Raw genomic sequence first — 11,089 nt, 5'->3', positions numbered from 1 at the left:
TTGGTTGATTTCAATGCTAGAGAAGCTCAATTATCAACATGTTTGATCACTAAGTCTAGCATGGGTTGGTTATGTTATAGAAGACTTGGTCATGTTGGAATGAAACAATTGAACAAATTAATTAAGCATGACTTAGTTAGAGGCTTGAAAGATGTCACATTTGAGAAGGATAAGTTATGTAGTGCATGTCAAGCCGAAAAGCAAGTTGGTAACACACAACCTAAGAAGAGCATGATAAGCACATCTAAGGCATTTGAGTTGATGCACATGGACTTGTTTAGACCAACCACATACATTAGCATTGGAGGAAATAAATATGGATTTATGTTTGTGGATGATTTCACTAGATACACATGGGTATTCTTTCTTGTTGACAAGAGTGATGTGTTTGCAACATTCAAATCATTTGTCAAGGGCATTCATAATGAGTTTGAAACAACCATCAAGAAAGTTAGAAGTGACAATGGAAGTGAGTTCAAGAACACTAGAATTGATGAGTTATGTGATGAATTTAGAATTAGACATCAATTCTTGGCCAAGTATACTCCTCAATCAAATAGGCTAGTTGAAAGAAAGAATAGAACCTTGATTGATATGGCAAGATCAATATTGAGTGAGTATAATGTGAGTCATTCATTTTGGGCCGAAGCAATCAACACGGCTTGCTACTATAGCAACCGACTCTATTATCACCCCATGATGGAGAAAACACCTTATGAGCTATTGAATGGAAGAAAGCCCAACATAGCATACTTCTGGGTTTTTGGTTGTAAATGCTATATATTGAAGAAAGGCACTAGATTAAGCAAGTTTGAAAAGAAATATGATGAAGGTTTCTTGCTTGGTTACTCCACTACTAGCAAAGCTTATAGAGTTTGGAATTTGGCTAGTGATACTCTTGAGGAGGTTCATGATGTGGAGTTTGATGAAACAAATGGTTCCCAAGAGAAAGATGAGAATCTAGATGATATAAGAGGCACTCAATTGGTCAATGCAATGAAGAACATGGACATTGGTGAGTTAAGGCCTAGAGAGGTGAATAATATTGAAGTTGACAAGAATCAAGTGTTCTCTAACTCAAATGTGCAAGCTAGTGGTTCTCATGATCAAATCCAAGCAAGCACTAGTGATGGCAATGTGCAAGATCAACAAATAGCTAGTTCATCATCTCAACCAAGTAATCAATCTAATGCAAGCAATCAAGTGCAAGTGCTTCAACCAACCAATGTTACAAGAGATCATCAATTGGATATTATCATTGGTGATATTTCAAGAGGTGTGCAAACAAGATCAAGATTGGCTTCATTTTGTGAGCATTTCTCATTTGTGTCATCCATTGAACCTAAGAAGATAGATGAAGCTTTAAAGGATGTTGATTGGATCAATGCTATGCATGAAGAGCTAAACAACTTCACAAGAAACCAAATATGTGACTTAGTTGAGAGGCCTAAGGATCATAATGTGATTGGAACCAAGTGGGTCTTTTGGAATAAGCAAGATCAAGAAGGGATAGTAATAAGAAACAAAGCAAGATTAGTGGCTCAAGGTTACACTCAAGATTGGAGAAACATATGCCCCGGTTGCAAGATTGGAAGCAATTAGGATCTTGCTAGCTTATGCTTGTGACCACAACATCAAGTTATACCAAATGGATGTGAAAAGTGCATTTCTCAATGGGTACATCAATGAGCTTGTGTATGTTGAGCAACCTCCTGGTTTTGAAGATGAGAAGAAACCCAACCATGTGTTCAAGTTGAGAAAGGCTTTGTATGGATTAAAGCAAGCACCTAGAGCATGATATGAGAGATTGAGGGATGTTCTACTCTCTAAGGGATTTAAGATGAGAAAGGTTGACACCACTCTCTTCACCAAGAAGCTTGGAAATGACTTGTTTGTAATGCAAATCTATGTTAATGATATCATCTTTGGATCAATAAATTAAGAATTTTGTGAGGAGTTTGGCAAGATGATGGCAAGTGAGTTTGAGATGTCTATGATTGAAGAATTTAGTTACTTCCTTGGTCTTCAAATCAAGCAAATGAAGAATGGCACATTTGTGAGTCAAGGCAAGTATATCAAGAACATGCTCAAGAAGTTTGAAATGGATGAGAGTAAAGCTATTAGTACACCAATGGGGACAAGTGAAAGCTTAGATAGTGATGCTAGTGGCAACATGGTGGATCAAAAGATATATCGGTCTATGATTGAAAGCCTATTCTATGTGATCGCTTCAAGATCGGATGTGATGTTTAGTGTATGCATATGTGCTAGATTTCAAGCCTCACCAAGAGAAAGTTATTTGAAGGCAACCAAGAGAATATTGAGGTATTTGAAGCATACACAATATGTTGGATTATGGTATCCCAAAGAAGCAAGATTTGAGTTGATTGGATATTCAGACTCCGATTATGCGGGATGCAAAGTTGAGAGAAAGAGCACATCAAGCACATGCCAACTATTGGGAAGATCACTTGTATCTTGGTCATCAAAGAAGCAAAATAGTGTAGCACTTTCAACCACCGAAGCGGAGTACATTTCGGACGGTACTTGTTGTGCTCAATTACTTTAGATGAAGGCTACATTGAGTGATTTTGGAATTAAATTCAAGCAAGTGCCATTGCTATGTGACAATGAGAGTGCCGTAAAGCTCACCAACAACCTAGTTCAACACTCAAGAACAAAGCATATAGATGTCCATCATTACTTCATAAGAGATCACCAACAAAAAGGGGACATTTGCATAGAGAGTATGGGCACCGAAGATCAACTTGCCGACATATTCACCAAGCCACTTGATGAGAAGAGGTTTTGCAAGCTAAGGAATGAATTGAACATACTTGACTTCTCCAATATGTGTTGATGCACCCCCACTATATGACATGCCTCTCCTTCGAGCCAAGCAAGGTAAAGTTGATTGACATGTCATCCATCCATTGCTAAGGACATGATTAGTGCATCTAGACATATTTCACACTTGAATAGGCTCATTCATGAAAATCAAATGAATTTAATACTTGTATGGTACCACTATTGCTTGAATGTTTGAAATGATCTAGTGGTAGCATATGACATGTTTGTGGGCTTGTAAACCTAGTGTTTGATTTAGAAAATGAGCTATAAGTGTTTAACTCAACATGGTACAAGATAACCCTTATGTGGTGGTGTGAAGAAGCTTGTCCTTGGATCAAACCGAGTTAAATATCTTTTGCAAGTAATCTAGATTGAACTAAATTGGGAAAATGAACCTCATTTCACATGGTTTCACCCTAACTTATCTATAATTTGAGCTCACCTTTTGTGCTAATTGTTGATAAAGGGGGAGAGAAACAAAGACATAAGTGATAGGGGAGAGATATGATAAAGGAAAGTGATCAATTAAAATTTTGATCACACAAGTAGGGGGAGCAAGCTCATAAACTTGTATGATGCATTTGAATGAACATTTCATATATTTGCTTGCATGGTACAAGTTCTTAATTTCAATGTACATGCTTGTGTGGTGTATGCTAGTTATAGGTTTGAATGATAAAATGAAAAACTAGCATGCATAGGCTAAGTAACTAGACCCTTACTTTTAATGTTGATCTCATGGGGTATTCTAGTTTTTGTGTATGTCGAGTTACTAATGGTGCTAAGGATGGTATATTGGTACACTCTGATTGGTATCACGCTTCAAAGGTCCATCTCTTATACCTTAGCATCATTTGGTAGAAATTGACTCCTATATTTCCTATCTAAGCATATGTGCAAGCTACAATCTAAACTCGTAGCACATATGTAGGGGGAGCAATTACTACCATTTGGAGTTCATGAAACTTGTCCATATTCTTTTACACATGGTAGATATGCTTAGGCAAGCAACATGAATTCAATTAAATCTCAATTCATATCTTTGTGAAAGGGTTGTCATCAATTACCAAAAAGGGGGAGATTGAAAGCTCTAGTTTGGTTTTGGTTAATTGATGAAACCCTAAGTGCTAACCTAGTTTATAAAAGTGATTATGAGATAGGTAGCACTACTCTAAGTGATGAAGCAATGGCGAAGATCATGACAATGGTGATGGCATGGTGATGGTCAAATGCTTAAACTTGGAAAAGAAGAAAAAGAAAAACAAAAGGCTCACGGCAAATGTAAAATTGTAGGAGCCATTTTGTTTCGGTGATCAAGACACTTAGCGAGTGTGATCACATTTAGGATAGATAGCCGTACTATTAAGAGGAGTGAAACTTGTATCGAAATGCGGTTATCAAAGTGCCACTAGATGCTCTAATTTATTGCATATGCATTTAGGATCTAGTGGAGTACTAACACCCTTGAAAATGTTTGTGAAAATATGCTAACACATGTGTACAAGGTGATACACTTGGTGGTTGGCACATTTGAGCAAGGGTGAAGAAGATAGAGTCGAAGAGGAGTTAGTCACGTTGGTTATAGAGTGACCGGACGCGTCCGGTATGATGACCGGACATGTCCGGTATTCGGCGGTAGACTCAGCGATCGGACGCGTCCGATCACCACACTGGACACGTCCGGTATGACTCAAAAAACAGTGTTCGGTAGTTGTGTTGATCGGACGCTGGCAGCGTCCGGTCCGGTACGACCGGACGCGTCCAGTCATTAGTGGATGCTTACTGTACTCGACCGGACACTGAGGCTCAGCGTCCGGTCAGTTTCTCATAGACGCGTTCGGTCGGCCCTACTGGCTTACTAGACTCGACCGGACTCGGCGGTGTTGCGTCCGGTCAGTTGAGTTTCTGCGTCCGGTCGTCGGCAGAATGCGCGGCAATGGCTATGATGATTTGAACCGGACATGTGGTAGTTTGGGGCTACCGGACACGTCCGGTATGCCGACCGGACGCGTCTGGTATTCATGACCGGAGCGTCCGGTGCTGCGTCTGGTTAGTTGGACTGCAGCGTCTGGTCAGCCCGCGTTATGCCCAGTGAAGGGGTATCATGGCTCTATTTGTTGGGGGCTTCTATTTAAAGCCCCATGGCCAGCTCAAGCTACAACTCTTGCACATTTTCATTGACATAGCAACCTTGTGAGCTTAGCCAAAGCACTCCCACTCATCTCCATCATTGATCCATCATCTTTGTGAGATTGGGAGAGAATCTAAGTGCATTGCTTGAGTGATTGCATCTAGAGGCACTTGGTTATCATGCTGCACTGTGGATTTCGCTTGTTACTCTTGGTGGTTGCCACCACCTAGACGGTTGGAGCAGCGGTGGAGGATTGGCATGAGTTGGTGATTGTTCGTGGCCATCTCCAGTGATTGTAAGGGGAGTTGTACCTTCCCCGGTAGAGTGCCGAAAGGTAACTCTAGTAAATTGCTCGTGTCATTGAGTTACCTCACTTGTGGGTCAGTTCTTGCGGTGTCCTATCATGTGGACGAGGTTTGTGAAACCTCTTAGTCGCCGAACCACCAAGTGTTGGTCGACATAATGGAGACTAGCGTGTTGGCAAGCACGTGAACCTCGGGAGAAAAATCGGTTGTCTCTTATCATTTGCATTCTCCTGATGATTGGCTTAATCTTCATCTTATGATTGGTTCATCCCCTACACAGCGGTATAATCACCCTACTCACTTATTTACATTCTTGCAAACTAGTTGATACAAGCTCTTTAGTGTAATTAGAATTGAGAGCTTGCTTTATTATTTATATTCATCTAGTTGAGTTCTTTAGAGTACCAAGATTGAGAGGTCTTAGTGAGTAGTTACATAGTAAGTTTAGGTGCCTAAGTAATCATTGCAACTAGAATTGTTGGATAGGTGGCTTATAACCCTTGTAGAGCTAGAGCAAGTTTGCATTACGCTATTTATCATACTAATCAAATTGCTCTAGTTGATTTGTAGATTTTTAAATAGGCTATTCACCCCCTCTAGCCATATTAGGACCTTTCACCTAGGGCATTGAAAATCCCCATATCTATCGCCCTTAACTATAGGAGCAGGTGAGGGATTACATTTGTGCATACTGAATTTCTTTAAGATTCTTTCTATGTATGCCTTTTGTGACAGTCCTAATACCCCTTTTCTTCTATCTCGGTGAATCTCGATCCCTAAAACGAACGAGACTTCACCAAGATCTTTCATATCAAGTTTTGAGGATAAAAACTTCTTTGTCTCCTGTAGTAGACTGACATCACTACTAGCAAGTAAGATATCATCCACATACAGGACAAGGAAGATAAACTTCCCATTCTTAAACTTTGTATAGACACAATTGTCCTCTACATTCTCTTTAAACCCAAAATCTTTATTTGCTGATCAAACTTCAAGTACCACTGTCTTGAAGCTTGTTTTAATCCATAAATGGATTTCTTTAGGCGGCATCACATTCATTCTTTTCCTTTCATGACAAAACCTTTCGGTTGTGCCATGTAAACATTTTCCTCCAAGTCCCCGTTGAAGAATGCCGTCTTTACATCCATCTGATGTAATTCTAAATCATAATGTGCCACTAATGCCATTATGATTCTAAAGGAAACTTTACATGAGACTGGAGAAATGTCTCATTGTAATCAATCCTTCTCTTTGTATAAAGCCTTTTGCCATAAGTCACGCTTTATATGTCTCTATATTCCCTTGAGAGTCAAGTTTTGTTCTGTAGACCCATTTACAGCCTAGTGTTTTGGCTCCTTTAGGAATTATTTCCAAATTCCAAACTTTATTTGCATTCATTGATTTCATTTCATCTTCTATGGCCTCAAGCCACTTTGATGAATGATCACTTCTCATGGCTTCTTCAAATGAGGTGGGATCATCCTCTATTTGAAATTCCTTAGTGTTGTACACTTCATAATCAGCAGGAATAACTGATTTTCTAACTCTTTGAGACCTTCTAGGGGCTTTCACATTTGGCACCTCTTCTGTTTGAGGCTGTTGTTGCTCCCCCTCATGTGTGGCAATAGGTTCTATATGATCTTGAAGAACAGGTTCCTCATCGTCATTCATTGTTGCCACAGGTGGGATAACAACAGGTGCTGGCACCATAGTATCTAGCATTATCGGTGTAGCTACAGCATGTAGTAAGAAAAATGGCTCATGAATCATTTGAGTGGGCGCTTACGCCCGCTTCACTTCAAGGTCAAATTCTCGAGCTACCATGCTCCCTCTCATCAATTCGTCCTCTAGGAAGACAGCGTGTCTCGTTTCCACAAACTTTGTATGTCTCTCTGGACAGTGGAAAATGAAAATCTTTTGACTTTTCTGGGTAGCCAAACAAATGGCAACTTACTGTTTTAGGATCTAACTTCTCAATGTTTGGGTTAAATACTTTAGCCTCAGCAGGGCTCCCCTCACACACGCAAGTGGTTTAGTGAGGGTACTCTTTCTGTCCACAACTCATATGATATTTTGGGCACCGACTTTCTTGATACTCTATTGAGAATATGAATGACGGTTTTAACGCCTCCATTCATAGGCTCAACTGTAAGGTGGAGTAACTTGTCATACTGCGCACCATATTCATTCATTGTACGATTGCGTCTTTCAGCTACTCCATTCTGCTGAGGTTCGCCTGGTATAGAATACTAGGCTACTTTGCCATTCTCCTGTAAGAACCCTGCATAAGGTCCAGAAACTTGGCCATATGGGGTATGCTGACTGTAGTACCCCCACGGTCAGACCTAACTATTTTTATCTTTAATATCTTAAATTTATCTAATGCTTCTGTTCTTTCTTTAATTGGATAAATATAGCCATAATAGGAGTAATCATCTGTGGATGTTATGAACGAATCATTACCATCCACACTCTTTACAGAAAACTAACCATAGATGTCTGTGTGAATAATCTATAAAATTCCTACGCTTCGTTTGTTATCTTTCTTACTTTTCTTTATATACTTTCCTTTTATGCATTCTCTGCATTGTTTTAAATCTGAGAACTCTAATGGAGGAAGAATATCATTCTTAACTTGTCTTTCTATTCCCTCCTCGAAATATGGCCTAAACGATAGTGCCATAATTTCGACGACGCATCGTGAGCTCTCTTATGCCACCATTTTCAGAGTGACTCTCTGTCACCAGCTGCTTTATCAGCTGGGTAGCATATGTCTTTGAAGAGCCAGTGAACTGACTCTTTATTCTATCGAGGTATTCGATGATCGTGTCACACTCTGGGATTAGCCCACAATTGCAGGCTCCCACTTCCCATACTCAAAGTCATAGGATATCTTTTGGGATTTAAAATCCCTTTCTTTAGTTGCCTAATCGGTATCATTCTCTTTTGTCTCCCTCATCGGTGCCACAGAATCAGTGGGACACGGTCAGGTGACTACCCAGTCCACCTCAGCCAACCAGGTCAAACCTTTTCTTAACATAAAATTAACACCATTTGCATGCCTTGATTCTAACGTTGGTTACAATCAAAACATACAATTATTCTTATACACTAATTCTACATCACCGTTGGGCAGAAATAGAATTAATGTATAAAATCATTAAAATTCACAACTGTTCTTACACACTAATTCTACATCATCGTTGGGCAGAAGTAGAATTAATGCATAAATCATTAAAATTTACAACTGTTCTTATACACTAATTCTACATCACCGTTGGGCAGAAGTAGAATTAATGCATAAATCATTAAAATTTACAACTGTTCTTATACACTAATTCTACATCACCGTTGGGCAGAAATAGAATTAATGCATAAATCATTAAAATTATGATATTGTTATTAACAACGTTGGTCAGAAAATAACAACATCATAATCATGTCAAAAACTCTTTCTTCTCCAATTAAATACCACATTGGTTCAAAATAAATGGAGAATCAACAATTTCTTTAGCAGCGGAAAACGTATACTCAATTTCTTGAATTTTACCCACAGGGAAAAATTACTTTTTCTATATTTTCTTTTGAGCCATTTATTCATTTTCCAGGAAATAAAATCTTTACTGGAAAATGAAAAAACAAAAACAGATTCAAAAACTCATTATTCTTTGATCTTGGGCTGGAACTGGTATAGTGGCCGGCCCATCTCTCCGTGCGCGCGCAGGCCGCACCCAGGCCGCAACCTAGGCCTGGGCTGGCAAAGTTGCGCTGCCGCGCACGCCCGCCTAGGCCAACCGGCGGTTTAGTCGCGCTCCGCCATCGGATCGAATCGGACAGCTGAGCGTTCGTTTTGGCCGGTCAAAACCATCGCCGCGGCCGGTGCCCCAGAACCCTAGCTCATTCGCCCCCTGCCCTTTCTCTCTCTTCGCTCTCTCTTCTCAGGTGCAGCGATGACAGTAGCCACCGAGCAGCCGCGAGCGAGGACAGCAGAGCGGGCAGCCATGGCGCCGTTGCCGACCCCCTCGCCGGCACGCGTGCTCCCCAACGGGTGAGCACGCCGCCGTCGAGCGGCCTAGCCGCGGCGCCCCCTTGGCCGATCCCGGCGAAACGCTACGCTCGGCTCGGCCCTTCTTCTCCCGCGCCGACGAAGGGCCATCCCGACGCACGACGAGGTAGGTCTGTCCCCCTTTCACCCCTTTCTTCTCTGATTTGGATCTCATTTCTCTTATCCGAACCGGTGATGGGGATTAGGGTTTGGACTGTTCTTCTTCTTTCTTTGGTTTTTGTTTCTTTTCTTCTCTGGTTCTCTTTTGGTGCTCGGATTGAACCGATTTTAATCTTCTTTCTTTTCTTTTCGGAGTTCATCCGAATGGGGATCTAGGGTTAGGGTTTCATTTTCTTTTGATTTCTTTTTCTTTTCGGAGTTCATCCGAATCGGTTTCCTTCCCCTTCTTCCCCCTTCCCCTTCTTCTTTAGGGATTAACCCGATTTGGGATGGGGTTAAAAATTTGGGTTAGGGTTTCGGGATTTGACTCTTTTCTGGGCCGAAAACCCTCTTCTTTTCTTTTGGATCTTATTTTTTTCGGTTGAGTCCAATTTGGATTTCTTTTCTTTTCTTTGATTTCTTTTCTGATTTAGGGTTCGACTCTGTTCATCTTAAGGCCGAAACCTTTTCTTTTCCTCCTTTCTTTAACCCAGTTAGGGTTAGGGTTCCAGTGCCGAGGGCCCTTCTTTTTCTTCTTCCCCGAGCTGTTTGCGCGGGTTAGGGTTAGGGTTCTTGAGATCCTTTCCCCTTTCTCTTCTCTGATCCGAACACGGATGTTCTTTTCTTGTTTTCTTGCCGCACGCCGGTGAGGACGGCGGTGTGGCACTTTTCCCCGCGCGGTGGCGGTGGTGACCGGTAGTCAGTGACGTCCGCCACCCCGGTCTTACTTCTATTTTCTTTTACCCGGTTAGGGTTAGGTTTACACACTAGCAACCTAGCTCTGGTACCATTGTTAGGATCGTGGGAGTGTACCTCTGTGTTTAACCGTGGATTCGGTAAGCCTCCTCGCCTTTCTCTGTTGCGACGCAGTAGCAGCGTAGACGCCGGTGCCGCGGCGTAGTAGGCGTCCAGTGTAGAGACAGCTCCGGCTCGGTGTAGTCCTCGCAGACGCCGGTGCTCGGCGCGGCCGGTGAGGAGACGAAGTGGCGATCCAGTGGTGTTCCCGTGGCCTGCAGAGGCGACGGCGGTGGTGGAGCATCCCGTCGCTGGCAGCACGCTTTAGATCGGTTTAGGTTTACTGTAGGTGGGATGACGACTGCTCCGTTGAACCTCATCATGCGAGTCGTGATCTCCACCTCTCTTTTATATGTGCTGTGCGACAGGGGCCCACCAACCGTATTAGGGTTGGGCTCCCCCGATCAGAGAGCAGAGACAAGGGCCCAATAAACCGTTGGACCTATTGGTGGAGATCAACTAACATGTATCACTGATTCACTGACTCTGACTGCGATGAGGGAGCCCAGCGGCCCAGGTGCCCCTGCAGCCTGCCGGTTTGGCTGCCAAACTGACCGGACCCGGACCTGCAGCAAGAGGAGGAAGCAGATAAAGCAGCCACCCTAACCTTGTCCATGCCCGCCCAATCATTCAGTCGGTGGCCACCGGTACTTCACACCAACCACCGCTACACTGTACAAACACGAGTACCTACGTATATGTTGTGGTGTTCCAGTGTCGGGCGACGGCTTCGACTTGTTTTGAGCTTCATCATCCTACGCCTCACACGCTCCGTCGTTTAGCAAGCGCCGAGAAGCAATCGGG

The sequence above is a fragment of the Miscanthus floridulus genome, chromosome 5, assembly GCF_019320115.1.
Source record: "Miscanthus floridulus cultivar M001 chromosome 5, ASM1932011v1, whole genome shotgun sequence".
Taxonomy (NCBI): Eukaryota; Viridiplantae; Streptophyta; class Magnoliopsida; order Poales; family Poaceae; genus Miscanthus; species Miscanthus floridulus.
The sequence above is the reverse complement of the archived record's forward strand: the minus strand, read 5'-3'. Positions refer to the sequence as shown.